Below are 16,817 nucleotides of genomic sequence, written 5' to 3' on the forward strand. Positions count from 1 at the left end.
ACACCCTCCACCTCCTTCACCACAGGTGTGTACACATCAATTCAGCATTTACCAGCGCAAATGCTGAGTTTCATCCCATAAGAACTGTATACTTTCGTCAGCTGTTTGGACCTGGTTCAGCTTTGCAGCTTTGGACCATGAAGACACCACATCACGCTGCGATATTTGTTTAAAAGCTGTGGCAACTAAAGGAAGCAGCATGGCAAATGTCAACACCTCAATCCAAGACATGCAGCCGAGTGGTGAAAGTGTGTCTCACTACGGAATTGAAAAGACCACTACATCCATCAAACACACACTTAAAGAAGTCAGTAGCACTGAAACCTTGTGGCGGGCACTGGACAGTAAACCAGTATCAATACTGTCAATTGTAAAAATTCTGCCATGGAATGAACTTCTGCATCGCCTTGATTACCAGTTTTTAAATGGGGTGTGTTCAGCTGTAGAGCCCAAGCAAGGCATGACACAGCCACTAGCTAGCAAAGTGATGGGAAACGGCTTAGTCTGAGTCCAATCAGCAGTAAGTTTTGCTCTAGCAGTAAAAGCAGCCACGTAACTAACTATTAACTTGTGCCGCTGTATTTAAACTGTAATACAGTAAACAGGTTAAACCTGTGTTTTTCCTCTCTTAGTTTAATGGCTGTAATAATAAGGACCGTGTTCACTTTGCAGAGCTGATCTGTCAGTCTGTCTGGGGCTTTAATACAAGTTGGGTTGCCTCTGTTTGTTTTTAGCTCAGTGCTGCAGTGATTCCTTTTAAACAACAGTTTGAAATGTGTTTAAACCCCTGACTTGCTTAATAAGTCCATGTTCAGTCCTAGAAGTGAGCTGTGGCGTTAAATGAGACAGAGATGCAGCTGTAAACTCAGCACTTTGCAGAAAGTTGCCGGTACCGCTGCAGAAACTTAGTTGAACAATGATAAAAACGCTACTTCCAACAATTCATGTGGATTGAAGATCAGGGATAGATCAAGGCAGAGCAAGGTTCAAGGAGGCCTAAGAGAAAGGCAAGAGGGCGGAGAACTGCATTGGTCGAATGACAAAAATCAAATCAAACAAAACAATGGCTTCAACAGCAACTAAAGTAAAACTGGTGTGTATTTCCAATGAGATGAATGATTAAACCTCAAAGTTTGAGACCTTGGATCCACAAGAAATAAAAAGATAAATTTTAAAAATACTTTTTATACAATAATTCTGTAACAAGAAACGAAGGAAAGAAAAATTGAAAATTTCATTATAAGCATAATATTTGCCGCACTGATGGTTATACACAGTTTCTACTCACCTGTGTATTTGCAGTTATTCTTAATATTCTATACAGGTGTTTATATGATGTTAGGGACAGTGCATGATGGGATATTCTGAAAAGCAGGTTTTGTGGACCTTCGGAAAGATACATGTAATAAAACACACTTATTTCCTCATTTACTAAATGCTGCTCTCACTGCTCCAAAACTGTGCATGAGTATAGTATATTTCTCCAAAATATGGAGCTTGTTGTCTTCCAGGTGAAAAATACATAATTGAATTTAAAAAATAGACAGGTACTTTATGTTTTCAGGTAGAACTTTCTGACTTTCTGGTGTTTTGGGGCTACACCCCCACAGATGACTCTGCCACCATCTGTTGACTTGATTTGTAAGAAGAGTTAGCCGCTCATTAACAGCCTTGGTCAAATCCCGTCAGGTAAATTAGTTTTTTCCTGTCTGTGTCTTCCCTTTCGTGCACAGTGACGTCGCATCTCTCCTGCTGATGGAATCTCCTGTTTGGGGTTGTCTCCACTGGAGGTTTAAGCCTGTCACCAGGTCACAACATGGACCGGACATCTGCCTCAGGGAGTGACGTCACACTGCACGTCTTACTCTAGCAGCTTTACTATGCACACTGGGACACGGTAAGGCGGGGGAAACCCTCTCTATCTCTCCCACACACACACTCACACAACTGCCACACTCCTTAATCCAATTAGGACATGAGTTTGTGGCAGACTCACCCGGGCCGCCTCGGACACACGCTGATCCAATTATTACTGGATGGATAGACGGGGCAATCCCGGTGTTTTCCCAGCTCAAAGGTGCTTAACTGGCACTCTGCCACCGCAACAGGAGGACACCTCATACGCACAAAGGATCCCCTTGCTATTTTTGTGGCAGCATGCACACACAAACACTCTGCCTGCCCGATGAGTCAGCAAAGACGAGGGAGAAGCCAAGAAGTGACTTCTACGCAGTCAGCAGAGATGTAGAGAGTGAGCCGGAAACCCAGAGCTTAGCCAGAGTAAGAGACTTTCCCTCTACGCAAAACTCCTCATCACGTGCCAGGAAACATCATGGATACAGACACACGCTGGAAATTATTAACAGGAATGCAGAACAATCAATGGATGGAAGACCTTCAACCACCAAACATGCGCTCATTTTCCATGTGCTAGAAAGCCATTGATACCATTTGTAGTGACAGAGCGAGTGAGTGAGTGCATGTGTGTTTTTAAGAGCCTCTTCTGTGAACAACACACTCCAAACAAGGCCACAAGTCCATACAGAGGCTCTTACCTAACACTCAGAGTGAAGTGAGGCTGTGCAGAGCTGTTATATTCTCTTTTATATCCCCCTGAACACCATAATAACAGCTGTCTCTGTTAAAGACAATGGCCTGTCCTCTCTGAACATGCTGAACTGTGCTGTGGATGCTAAAGCCTTTCACTCACATACGATCAAACGTCAACAAACAAACTGCAAAGGCAGGAAATCAAATTCAAGGTTGTATTTCAGGTGAAGGAAAGCTCGTCAGAAAAGGTGACAGAGCAAGAGCGAGTAAGTTGTGTCTGTCATGTGTCTTATGCTAATGTACCATTCATCTGTCATAAAGCCACAATGACTCTCAGCACAGAGAGCCTCACTGAAGCACTCACACATAAAGCTCAACTGTCCACTCACAGTCAGCACGCTCTGTTCTGTTTATGTGACTCTACACCTCCTTTTCTCTGTCTCTTTCTCTGTTTTTTATTTGTCTGACTGTCTCCGTTTTCGCTATTTCCCTGTCTCTGCGAGTCAGCCTCTGAGGCTCCACTTTCCTCTTTTTGTCTGTTTCCCTGTTTTTTTGATTCTCTGTCTGTTTCCCTGTCTACCTTTGTCTCTGTTCTTTGTCTATATCCTCATGGCTCAGCAAATGTTGGCTTACTGTCTTTTCGTCTGCAAGCGGAATTTGTTTTACCCAGAAATCACATATCATATATTTACAAGGAGTAATATCAACACTAGATGAAAAACTCTGTTGTCTTTATTTCATGGTTGGGGAGGGGTAAATAACTAAATAAAACTGTAAATAAATGTTTACAGTGTTTCAGATTAATCCCAAATCAGTGTGACAATCTACTGTAAGATTTCCAACTGTATGTGAAGCTCTCTTTCTAGAGGTTGTGTTCTTATCTAAATGCTAACTTCTTGTCTGGTTAATTTTAGTTTCTGCATGTTATTTATTTTTTATTTTTTTAGAAAAAATGGGGACAAAGTATACCCTTTAGTGTTATTTTGTTAGAAGAAACAAAAGATTATCAAGGAATGTAACATTAAATTAAGTTATGGTAATTTTTGAGTATTTACGATTAAAAAATTGGATAACCAGAAGCTTCAGTCAATATTCCTGGCTACCATTACACCATGAAGATAAGAGAACACTCAAAGCAACTCAAAGGAAGTGTTACTTACAAGTGTAAGACAAGGATAGATATAGAAAAAATTCCAAGGCACTTAACATCTCCACAGTTAGTAGTTAAATCCATCATCAAGAAATGGAAGGAATATAATAATATAGCACATTTACATCTGCCAGTCAAAGATTTATGGGAGAGTGGCAAAGAGAAAGCCACCATTGAAGAAAACTCATTAAATCAGGACTTAAAGGGGACATATAATGCAAAAATCACTTTTTCAGGCTTTTCTAACACAAACATGTGCCCCTGGCCTGTCCACAATCCCCTCAAGTACCAGAAAAAACATTCCCTCTCTCCCTCTCTTTCTTCACCTTTCAGAAAATGTGTGCTGAAACAAGCCATTCTCAGATTTTACATCTAGTGACCTCACCAGGGGCCTAAGCACCCACCCCCAGGTTTTGTTGGCCCTCCCCCACTTGGAGGAAAGTCCCGCCCTCCTCTACTGATCCTCCAGCTGAGATGCTGGATAGCTCAATGGGTTACCCTACTGACTACAATCTAGGAGATTGATGGTTCAAATCCCAGTCTAAACTTTGGAAAAAAAGTATCTGTAATCAGGTGTGCTGCATCCATTTCCTGAGAGGGATGTGGTCAGGGGCGGAGTCAGACAGTTAATTACAAAAAAAAAAAAAAAAAAAAAAAACAACACTGGAGTGTTTTTTCAACAATAAACTTCACACGCATGTTTTGGGGACCTCCGAGAACAATATATACTTGCCTTAAATGGGTAAAATATGTCATCTTTAATGATTTCAGGAGTTTGCCAAAAGGTATGTGAGAGACTCCATGGTCAAGTGGAAGAAAGTTATTTGGTCTGATGAGACCAAAAGGGTATTTTACGGTCATCAGACAAGACACCAAACACTGCACATCACCCCAAATACACACTGTCCCCACTGTGAAGCAGGGTGGTGGCAGCATCATGCTGTGGGGATGCTTCTAAGCAGCTGGCCCAGGAAGGCTTGTACAGACAGAGGGTAAAGTGAATTACTTTGTCATTAAAGAGGTTTTTTCATCAAAAAAGCAAAATCATATAGACCATGATAGATTTATAAAATCAATTAAAACATCAAAGGGATTGAATACTTTTTAAAGGCACTGTGATACTCTTACCAAGGCTTAATGCAACAAAGAATTATTACAAATATGTTTAACAAGTGGAATGAAGATCTTCATATTGTGCATGCAAAAACAAAAATTTGGGATGATATTGAAAAATGAATCTCAGAGATCTCAACAGTGATTTGTCTCCTTCAAAACTGACAAAGTCAGATATCCAAGTGGATGGAAAATTCCATTTTTATAATTAGTCTATAAAAAGCTTATATTGCAAAACTAGAAACTGCAGCTTTTTCAGCCAGAACTTGAGCTGATTTCACACCTGACATGCATCATTATTCAATCATCTGACTAAAGTCCTCCCAATCTGCAGTCTATTTGAATGGCCAGACTCTCTGTCTCTCTGCTGAGTACACATGTAACTCCAAATCAGTTCAAATGTTGCAGCTTTAAACAACAGTACTCAAGTATTCAAGTACTCAAATACTCGTACCCAGCCCTAGATGCGGTGCCTATAATAACTATTCACCCCTCTGGATGTTTTACCCTTTTATTGATTTTATAAAATATGGTAATCATTGTCAATATCATTCAGCTTTTTGTTGAAGGAAATAAAAAACTGCTTAAATATTCACCCCCCGCACCCTTGGCTGCAGTCACAGCACTGAGTCTGTGTGGATAGGTGTCAATCAGACCTGGGCACTGAAATTTTACTCCATTCTTCTTTGGGAAACTGCTCAAGCTCCGTCAGGTTGCATGGGGATTGGGCATGAACAGCCTTTTTGAAGTCCAGCCACAAATTCTCTGTTGGATTGAGGTCTGGGCTTTGACTTGGCCACTCAGGAAAACGATCCTTGTCTTTAAAGCATTTCTGTGTAGCTTTCACTGTATGCTTCAGTTCATTGTCTTGCTGGTAAATAAATCTTCTCCAAAGCCGTCTTTCTCTTGCAGACTGAATAAGATTGTCCTCCAGGATTTTCCATTATTTTGTTGCATTCATTTTACCCTCTATTTTTATGACCTTTCCAGGGCATGCTGCTTAGAAGCATCCCCACAACATGATGCTGCCCCCACTGTGCTGTCCTGTTGTCTTCTCCTCTTTTAATTCCCTGTCAGCTTCCTGGTTTGTTGCCTTCATTTATCTCATAATTTCCACCAGGATGGATCATGTGGATATGTATTTTTGTATACGTATATGTATATGTTGTAATGAAAATGCTATTTGGGACCTACAATATGATAGTTAATCACATAAGTCAGGAGGACAGTATGTTGATATTTTGTCCCGCCCCTGTTATATTTTGAAGTGTATCATCCAGCATTGGACAGCTCTCTGGCGGCCAGCATATGCTTGCAGTTGTCCGGCGTGAAGGGACGGGCTGTCTGACATGGAAAGTGAAGGGAGGAAAGAAACCAAGGTTTGAGCCTGAGGGGACATGTGTATGTGTGTGGGGAGGGGTAGCACATAGCCCTGGGGAGGTTTGACAATGTACAATACAAGTGTGTGTGAGTGTGTGTGGGTCCGCCTGAGGTGATCCAGCGGATGTTGATGCTGATGTGTTCTGATGGACTCTTACACAGACACAGACCCTGCCTGTGACTCACAGACGAGACGCACGTATTCCCCGTGGGACGGCCCGAGGAACACACAGACACACATTCATATGCTTGCCAGGTTAGATATCTGCAGGAGCCACTCATGGATCTTGTTGTAGCAGGAGAAGGATGAGGGCAGTGAGGGGAGTGTTGTCAGGATGTTTCTCTGCAGTCCTTCAGAGACTAAAGCTGCACTTGAAACATCTCATTGTGTCTGTAATAATTTTTCTCTTTTGAAAATCTCTGTGAAACTGAATCAGGACTTCTCTGGGTTTCTCTCTCACCTCTGGCTCACCCTTATGCAGGCATAATGTTCTGTTCTGTCTCTGTCTTTAGTATCGGCCATGAATAGTCTGCATTGAGTGGCTGTGGGAGTATGTGAGCGAGTTTTTCCGGGTGCATGGCTGACTTCTCTCAGGGCACTGACTGCGAAAAAAAAGTTTAGGACGGCGACCAGAGGGTGCGGGCCCGATAGAGACGGATGATGAGACTCAGCGAGGAGAGTGAGGCGGTACTCAAGTCGTAGCTCTGAGCCAAAGACTTTGCCTCATCCTCTGCCTGACTCACTGCACATAATCAGACATTAAAACATGAGTAAAACACTTACATTAGCCATTAGTGGATGAGGATGCTTGCACGCCTACGTAGAAATGTGCATGTACACTTGCAAGGATGGAAAGGACAATGCAAAAACACACAATCTTTCAGACACAAAAAGAGCCAACGGGTTAATGTGAGCTGTGTGTGACGCCAACCGTATGCTCGTTATAACAGAGCTGGGAGCCTTCGAGTGACAGATATCACACACACATACACACATACACAATGGATGATCATTTTGAGATGAAAACATTCATCACAAGTGACTGAACATTTATTAGAAGAAACAGAAAATGACCTCATTATCAAAGCATCCTCTCACTCAGCTGTAAGACACTGAAATCCCTTTCCCCGACTCAAAACTTCTACGATGCTCTAAAATAAACTCTTTGTCCACAAAAAACATTGACTAAATATTGATATGGAAAACATGCCTGAGTCCCCTTTGTTGCACAAAAGTGAAGCCAAAATACACTACCTAGAGCTGGTGACGCAATTTGGAGGCAAACATGCGCAGGAGCGAGCCATCAAGAGGGGTTTTGGCGCCTACTGCACATTTCTGATGGCCACTAACAGACTGTTCATCTGAGACACCGTATATCTCAGAAAGGTAGTGCCACAATTTTCCAGTATGAGATTTGTTTTTTATTCAACTTTTTTTAGAAACAAAGTCTGACTGTGACATTTATGAAGTAACCACATTGCAAACATCATTACAGATTAAGCAACATTTCACGGATAAAACTGAGAAAATGCCAGAAGTGTAATCTGACAATCGGACAACTCCCATCCCCTCCAACACACACTCACTGCACTAAGGAGCTCCATTAGTGACAGGATGCTACACCCGAAGTGTGTGAAGGAGAGGTATCGCAGGTCTTTCCTCCCTGCTGCTGTTAGGCTCTACAACAGAAATTGCTCAAAATAATCTGTGCAGTAACTCATATTTATATGTATAATCTGTACACATTTGTATATATATATTTGTAGATATATATATATATATATATATATATATATATGTGTGTGTGTATATAGGTGTATAACTGTTTGTAAATACTATTTATATTTTGTAAGACAACGTTTTTGTCTTCTGTATTTGTATTTATTAGTGCTCTTGCAACATTACTTTTATTTGTATTCTATTTCTATTGTGTTTCTGTTGCCAGTGGCCTGTTTTGTCCTGCTTTGTCTAAGACACTTTTTGCTGTTGTAAACTGGAATTTCCCCTTGCGGGACTAATAAAGGAATATCTTATCTTATCTTATCTTATCTTATCTGGGATTGAATTATGTATAAACCTGTTTTAGAAGTAGTAACAATGGTGGCTCGCTTAAGCTTTATTCACTTTAGCTAAAGCTGACAAAGCTCTGCTAGCTATACAATTAATGTTACTACTGCTATGTTAGCTTGAGCAACATGAGCTTTAGCAAACATAGCTAAGGCTAACGTAGCTACGTACCATACACAAATAACTTACATCTGTTTACGTAGCTAATGGTGCTATGTGAGCTACACTTGCTGTGTTAGAATGTTTTTCTAATTGATGACCTTTTTCACTGTAGGCAGACTGTTAAATCAGCTTTATGAAACATTTTGCAGGTGAGGTTTTTGACTTTTAACTTTTGCTATCCTAACTGTTACTTTAACTCTTACCCTAGCCCTAAACAGAAGTTTACTCCAGTTTCATTTCAAAACTTTAAGCGTGTATTTCCGTTTTGAGATATATCGCATCCCAAATCAATGTTCTGTGAGAGTGGACATCAGCAATGAACGGTCTGCAGCCAGACTGTCTTGGAGCTGACTAGTGGAGCCGTCTAATTGACGCCATGTCCCCACTGCATACCACACCACACATTGCTGTTAACTATTGGTTGAACAAGTTGGTAAAAAAAAAATCACCTTGATCAACAAGCTGATTTCCAGAGCAGCAGAGAGATCTTTTTCACTAAGTAGTGCTTTCAGTCTTAAATAGTTTTTTTTTAATTAAAAAAAGAAGAAAAAAAAGTTGTCTAGTTCTAATAACTTGGTGCAATAGCTCCATCTAAGTCAATGATTCACCAGTTGCCATTGTTTACCGGTTTGCAGTTAAATCAAGCCACTGTCTCTTTCTCCTCAAGTGATGCCAACTGGTCCATCTATTCTCAAACAGGGTAGAAGTCTTTCAGCCTGGAGCTTTGCAAGATGGATTTTCCTGATGACAGAAATGGAATCTGGCCAATCCGCAACTTTGCAGCCCTCATAGATCACCTTGCTATTGCGCTAACGCAGGCCTGATATTAGTGTAGAAGCAGAAACAAAAATGAACAAAGGCCTTTCAGATCAACTTAAATCTTTCTTGCTGTGACTGACTGTGGATTTAAAGCCGTATCCTCTCACCCTGTTTGAAAGTTTTTATTAAGCTGCCAACTATTCATATTTGAATGCATCCATTGTCCCTCATGGACTGCTGTAGGTGAGGTGTGGGAACTGGTGACGAAGGGATTCTTTCCAGTGAGTTCTGGGTGTGAAACATGAATTTGATGGTGGGTTTTATTCTGAATGAAAGAGACAAGAAACTAGCTGGTCTTAGATGGAAGTGGCATAAACTGTGTCAAAGTACAAAGCAAGAAAAAGAGGGATACAGTTATGGGGCAGATTTACTCTCTGAGGCAAGTTTTGAGTGGTGAGAAGGAAGCATGAGTGTGTAGTTATTTAATAATGTTAAACTAATTAGAACTAGACAGATGAACCTTTTATTTGCCAAAATTTTGTATGAATGTCTTTTTTCTAATTCCAGATATGTTTCAGGGATGTGTGTCTGTGCCAGTGTGTTTGTGTGGTGAGTCTATCTGACAAGGGATTCCCATACAACAGATGATCAGTGCTGATCTCCCATGAGCCCTGTGTGTGCTACAGAAAGACAGAAGTATCATGTTCTTTCTTTTTAACATCCAGCAAGGTGTGCCTCCCTGTTGTCACTGCCATCATGTTAATATGAGTTTGTACCTGCCAGGTGAACCTGATCCATGTCTATTGTCTCAGCTGTTGTGACAGAAATCATGATGGATGAGAGACAGACACATGATAAAAGACAGCAAGGAGCCTCCAACACTGTTTAAAGGGATATTTTGGTATTTTTTAAGGTGGGTTGAGTAAGGTAGCCCCATGTTTGTTTTATTTGTCAGTACCAAATAAAACAAACATATTTAGTTAGAGCGCAGGAGTTCCAGCATTTTTTTTCATTGTAAGGTATCATCTAATACACCGCACCCATGATTTTTTTTATTGTTGTGGTGTTGAAATGGATAACCATAGGCTATGTTTAAATTTTTTCTGAAGTCATATCCAATATGAAAATCATGTACCATCACAACCCCAACATATTTGATGAAAACTGTTGTAGTTTGGACATTAGGTGGAACAAAACATAAGCTTGAACAAAGTGACAGAAAAAGGAAGCCCTGGGAGAACATGCATGAAGAAATTTTATTATACTATTTTTTATTGTTTCTAGAGATCTTGAGAAATTCACACATTATTATGGCTTTGCTGTCCAAAGTTATCAAGACAAATAAGTCAAGATCTTAACAACTCAAATGCGCTTATCTCAGCAAAATTGAGTTAAATAAAACATAACCCAAAAAAGTTGGAGCAGTGTGTCAAATGTAAATAATAAAAAGAATGCAATAATGTTCAAATCTCATAAAGCCCATATTTTTTTTTTCACAATAAAACATTAAAAAATATATCAGATGTTGAAAAATACTAGCTCGTTTTGAATTCGATGGCAGCAACACATCTAAAAAAAATAGGGACAGGGCATGTTTGCTTTTGTCTGGCATTGCCTCTTGAAAAAACACTCTGTTAATGTTAAGGAACTGAGGAGACCAGTTGCTGAAGTTTTGGGAGGGGAATGTTGCCCCATTCTTCTCTGATGTTGGTTTCTAGCTGCCTAACAGCCTTAGCTGGACGGTCCCTCTCCTTTTTATTCAGCGGTACACGCCGTGTTTGGTTTTCAAAAAGATCAAATGGTGTCATTTTACTACTGAACAGTTTTCCATTTTGCCTCAGTCCACTTTAGATGAACTGTGGCCCAAAGAACACAGCTGTGTCTTTAGATTGTGTTCACATAGGGCTTCTTCTTCACAGCATACAGCTTTGACTTGCATTCGTGGATGGCACGGTGATCTATAATGGCAGACGATGATTTCTGGAAGTGTTCCTGAACCCATGCAGTGATTTCCAGTACTGAAGCATACCTGCTTTTAAAGCAGTGCCACCTGATGGCCTGATGATCACAAGCACCCAATACTGACTTTAAACTTTTACCTTGGCCACAGAGATTTCTCCAGATTCTCTGAATCTTTTGATGATATTATGTACTACAGAAGGTGGCATACTCAAAGTCTTCACAGCTGTACATTGAGGAACCTTTTTCTGAATTTGTTTCACAATTTTATAAGCAGTTTTTTGCAGATTGGTGAATCTCTACCCATCTTTACTCATCTCTAAAATGCTCAGTTTATACCCAGCCACGTGACTGGCCTGTTCCCAATTAACCTCATTAGTGGACTAATGCTCCCCCAGCTGTTTTTCATTAGTACAACTTAATTTTACAGCCTTTTGAAAAAAAAGCGGTAATTCAAATAATAAAAAAAGAAGAATATGAGACACAATAAGCCTGACTTAAAAGAAAGAGGTAGTAGCACACAGCTCTCTTCCTGCTACATAAAAAAGGATTACATAATGTGGTTTACCATGTCTCTGTAAACCTGAGTTTAATTAAACTATTCAGTTTCAGCATTACTCTGGTGTGTATGATGTTGTAACTACAAAAACTATGACCAGATATAAACATAAACTGTAGTCATCTCTCAAGGCATGTTTTTGTAATTTGGCCTCACATTCTTGAGTAAAAGCTGGCCTGTCTCTCATGTCGTCATACTGTAAAGTGGATGGAAAAAATGGGTTAATGGGACAGAGAAATCCTGTAAGTATTTGAAGTTTATCACTGTCCTGACAGATTCAGCCCCTGCTCTGTTCTTGGGTCTCCTCTGCATTCCTTTCATCTGTGAACCTGTTTCTTTTTCCTTTGCATGACTTCATGAGTGTTACGACAAATCGTAGATTTAGTTTTATTGGATCGCTATTAGACGATCGTCTGCATGACTTGTGAGGAATAAACCTGACCATTTAGGTATCTGAGGAATCTGCAGCATCACCACATTCTGGTCTGATAACTCTGGAACAGCCTGATTCCTATCACCTGCGATGGTGTAACTGTCTACGAGTGTGTGTTTGTGTGCGTCCTCATACCATAATAGGCTTCTCTGAATTACTGTCCCATAATTCTAGTTCCCTGTGAGGATACCATTGGCTCTAGCCTCAAAAGGAAGACCGAGATGAAGAAGATAGCCGCCGTAACTCTAACTTCCAATTGCTGTTTCTGACCGAACACACTGGACTCTAATTCACCCTCCGTGTCAGACAGAGGTTTCCGGAAGGAATTCCAAGCATCCCGGGGAACTATCTTCCTGATTCCTGAAGGCTTAGCGTAATACTCATCCTGTCTAGATACTCAGCCAAGAAACACACTCAAACACTCACAGTCCAACAGTCCAAGATATTCTCTTGGATAAGCTGAATTTACTTAGTGACTGAGCAGTGGGGAATGCTGCTGTAATCCTGGCCGTGCCAACCCACGGGGAAGGAATTCCACTGATGATGCTGAGCTGGCACACATGGGAATACCACAGAGGAAACAGAGTATGCAGAATATGTTCAGGAGAGATAAGAAGATGGAAGACAGAAGGAGAGGAGGTGCTTCACTTAAGTGAAGTGCATGTTATGGAGATGAGAGGGCTATCACCACTTATCTCACCCTCATGCTGCTCAAGGGTCAATTTTTACTCTGCAAGTGTAAAGTGAGGGTCTGCCCTCTGCTGTGTTTAGACAACAGAGCCTAGAGGCTAAGAGGTTTTTCTTCCAGTAGGGGTGGCAGTTTCCAAAAACGGCCAAAAGTATGAACACTCAAACATTACCCATGTTTATTTCTTGAATATCTTAGTCTAGGTAAGTAATTAAACTTGATCAACAGTGCACTTTTTCTAAAGGTCAAAAAGGCCTTTACATCAGCTAATATCAGAATTCAAACATTAAAAAAAAAAAAAAAAAAATGCTGGCATACAGACCAACATTTGAAAATCCTGCAATAGCCAGATGCAAGAATTGGCATAATAAAGAGTAGGTAATTTACATTTTCATTTCTTTAGAAACTACAATATATGATGTTAGATTACCCTCGACACAGAAACAGAACAGCTCTGTGAAGTATGGAGGCAGCGTTAATGGAGGACTTGTAGGGATCCATGTGAGACAGCATTGTTGAGTGAGTTCCTCTTTTATGCCAACCCTAATATAACATGCAGTACTGCAGTTTTTGCATGCTTGGGCTATAAACTGAGGCCAGAGTAAGGCATAGACATGGCAAGCCAGCTGCCTGAGAGCACCACTGGGTGAGAAAGCAGGACTGGCACAACCCAGGTTGTGCTCTGGATGTCCTTGTATATTACCAGGGGCATGGGAAAATAAACTTTTGACAAAATAATAACTAGAAAAGCACTCAGAGAGCACAGACCTCCACCATCAGCCCTGTCTTCCAATAGTGAAGAATCCTTTAAAAACATTTCTGGATTCAGATGGTGATCCGGATCACTCCCAAAATCTAACTCACCGATTACTCCCTCCCCGGTGGGGTGGAGACACGGTGAGGCAAAGCACTGGCTTCGCTACGTGTGGACTGTCATGGCAGAAGCACCCATGGTCTCACCGGACGACTGAAAGTCATGGCAGAGGGTAAATATTCCTGTATTCCTCCCAGCATTGTGAGTATTGTTGCTACAATTCGCTGTCTTTCTCTGTGTTACGCTCTGACTCGTCTCCTTGACCGGGCGTGTGTCATACAAACTCTATAAACTCCAAAACTTTGAATAAGTTACTCATGTCCACCATCTCCTGGTGTAAAGTGGTAACAGCGCAGCCCTATCTCCCAATAGTACAGAATCCTTTAAAAAATTCCTGGATCCAGACGGTGATCCAAATCAGTCCCAAAATATAATCAGTTCTTCCTTATGCAATTTCTGACATTTCCTGAAAATTTCATCAAAATCCGTCAATGACTTTTTGAGTTATGTCGCTAACAAACTAACAAAAAAAAAAAAAACTAACAAACTAACAAACAAACCAACGAACTAACATACGAGCAGACCCACCCGATCACATAACCTCCTTGGCGGAGGTAATTAATCCACACCATTAGGGCCAAGTAAAGGGTGGATATGCCAAGGAAGCACGGCCTAGGGTACTATCCAGGTGGGTAGTAGGGTTTCTGTGAGCCCCTGGTCATGCTGTGGATGTCCCAAGGGCCCGAAAACAGCCAAAAGGCCCGAACAAAAGAGATGCCAGTGAGTTTACCTTGGCTGCCGAGCAGCTCACATGTGAGCTTGACTCTGGCTGCCCTCCCCACTTTCTCTCGCCCTGGGTTGTGGCACATTGAATCCTTAGTGCCCTACATGCCTGAAACTTATGCACATAATTATATGTAGCTGTGCACATGGGCTATGATGTTTTTATCATTCAGAACACATTAAGTACATAAACAAGGCTTGATTAACCATTAAGACAACTGGCCAGTTGCCAATGACTTAAGATTTGAAGAGGGCCAAGGGCACCAGGCATAAAACCAAAAAATTCAAGTTAAATCTTCACTTTAGCTTATCTGCTAGTATTGTTGCTTTTCTCTCTGCCATTGTGAACTAACCCCTCCTTGTTGGCCAGCTGGGGTTGAACAGGTCAAAGGTAAATCCAGTCAACTTTCTGTCAGCAATGCTCTGCAAAGAGAAGTAACTCCAAAAGTGTTTGAAGCGGCAGCACTCATTGAAATCACTGGTGGCTAATGCCTCTACTATCACCAAGTACCTTATACAACCCAACTTCAAAAATACTGAAATATCCCTTTAACCTTCAATGAGTGCTGAAGACCGACAGTGTTTTACATATGTGTCCAAGTTCAACTCATTATGCAATGCGTTTTCATTCATTTCCCTTGTTCCCCTTCCCTTCTTCTAAGGGTTGGATCACGTTCTCGCATACAGTGAACCAAACTCTGGTTCATTTTGAAGTAAGTGGAGACCCCAGTGATCAAATGGGCCACAGGTTGGTTCTTTGGTCAGCACCATACTTTGAGCATTCACACCACAACAAGTCAAACAAACTCTCCAACAAAGTGCACCAGAGTTTGATTCAAATGAATTAACAAGCTCAGGTGTGACTGCATACTTATTGAGGACTTGTGCAACAGTGTCCTAAATGAGCTGCAGACGTTTAGAGTCACTGTCACATTGATGGAGTTGACTGAAAATAAATTCATGGACAATTTTTGAGTTTGTAAATTGAGTCCTCGACTACACCCAGATCTCTGGCTTGGTCAGTGACACCATTTTTAATATTTTTCCCTCAATTCATATCCAAGTGTATACGAGGCCTTTATCATTCACTCATTCTGTTCTGGCAGCTGAGTTTCGGTGCTTTGAGTGTGAACCATCTGAATATAATCAGAAACATTTCACACTCATCCACAATTCCCACTTGTTCGTTCACTCAATTTGGAGATCTCGCACTCTACAGTGGACGGTGGCTGAGTGAGTGCTTTGGAGTGTGTGTGAGTACAGAGCCGCTGGAGTGCTGTGTCCATGAAAGACTCTTCTCCCCCCCACTCAGTGGCAGGAGAGGAGTGGGCTGCCATGGAACTGAGAACCCTCACCCCTCCTTCACTACATTGAGAGTGAGCTACGAGGTTCGCACTAAGTGCTGCTGGGCACTATTACCGTGAAAAGGACCCCTCTCTTGGGTGTCCTTTCAAGTGTCTGCTGAACGGGACACTACTGAGAGCCACAGCCAACTAGTGTGTGTGGGCCAATGTACTCGCTTGTATAATGTGTTGCTGGGAAGGTTTGTGCTGCTGAAACCAGATCAGCTATGTGTGACAGCCACCGCGTGAGTGTGCATATATAGAGCGCTGCGTGTGTGGTTACAGTATTAATAGACGGCAGTGTGTTTGTACAGGGCGCTAATAGCCACATGGCTGATACTAGTGGATCAGTTTCCATCACACTCTGTGTCGTAGAAGCGCCTGATTCAGCAGGTGTCCCCCCTCCCTGAATGTCCTCGATGTTCTCTGGCTCCCTGGAAAGGGTCTCGGTGTCCTGAGGAGGGTTTGCCTTGTGATGCCGCCAGACGGCTGACCTGTCAGGGGTCAACCTCACACCTAACATGTGAAACCAGGGAAGTGATATCTTTTAGTCAAAGGGGGGTTGACTGTTATATGGGATGGGCTTAGAAATACCTATAAATCATGTAATTACTGATATTAAATCTGTTTAATTAATACAGATGTAATCAAGATTTGTGATTTTGGCTTTTATGCCTTCATTAGCCGATAGAATAGAAGATAGAGTCAGAAAACATGGAGAGACAGAGTAAGGAATAACAGACAGTAAAGGAGCCACAGGCCTGATTTAAAACTGGGCTGTCTACTATGAGGACAACAGCCTCTGGACTAGGGATGCGTGCGATTAGCTGGCTAAACAATCAAAGTCAGACCCCTCCTTGGTGGTCAGTGCCAGAATTACTTGACAGTTGAACTAATTATCAATATAGTTTTATTGGTTCAGGCACACAATCCTGGTCAAATAGGACCCCACTACTAGTTTCCCTTACAGCTCTGCTCAATGGCTGCTGACTTGCTGCCATAAAGCTCTTTGATCCAGTGTACACAACAGTAAACTGATAGCACTGATTCCATCTC

At 41.5% G+C, this 16,817-nt stretch overlaps 1 long non-coding RNA gene across 1 annotated transcript in view; it reads left to right on the plus strand.

Moving 5' to 3' along the window:
* The window catches only part of LOC121514324, a 54,759-nt gene extending 52,932 nt beyond the window's left edge, over positions 1–1,827 (plus strand). Inside the window, exon 3 of the long non-coding RNA XR_005992279.1 lies at positions 1,734–1,827. This is a non-coding gene — a long non-coding RNA (uncharacterized LOC121514324). The remainder of the gene's footprint in view (positions 1–1,733) is intronic.
* Positions 1,828–16,817: the final 14,990 nt, after the last annotated feature.

This window comes from Cheilinus undulatus, linkage group 8 (genome assembly GCF_018320785.1).
Source record: "Cheilinus undulatus linkage group 8, ASM1832078v1, whole genome shotgun sequence".
Taxonomy (NCBI): Eukaryota; Metazoa; Chordata; class Actinopteri; order Labriformes; family Labridae; genus Cheilinus; species Cheilinus undulatus.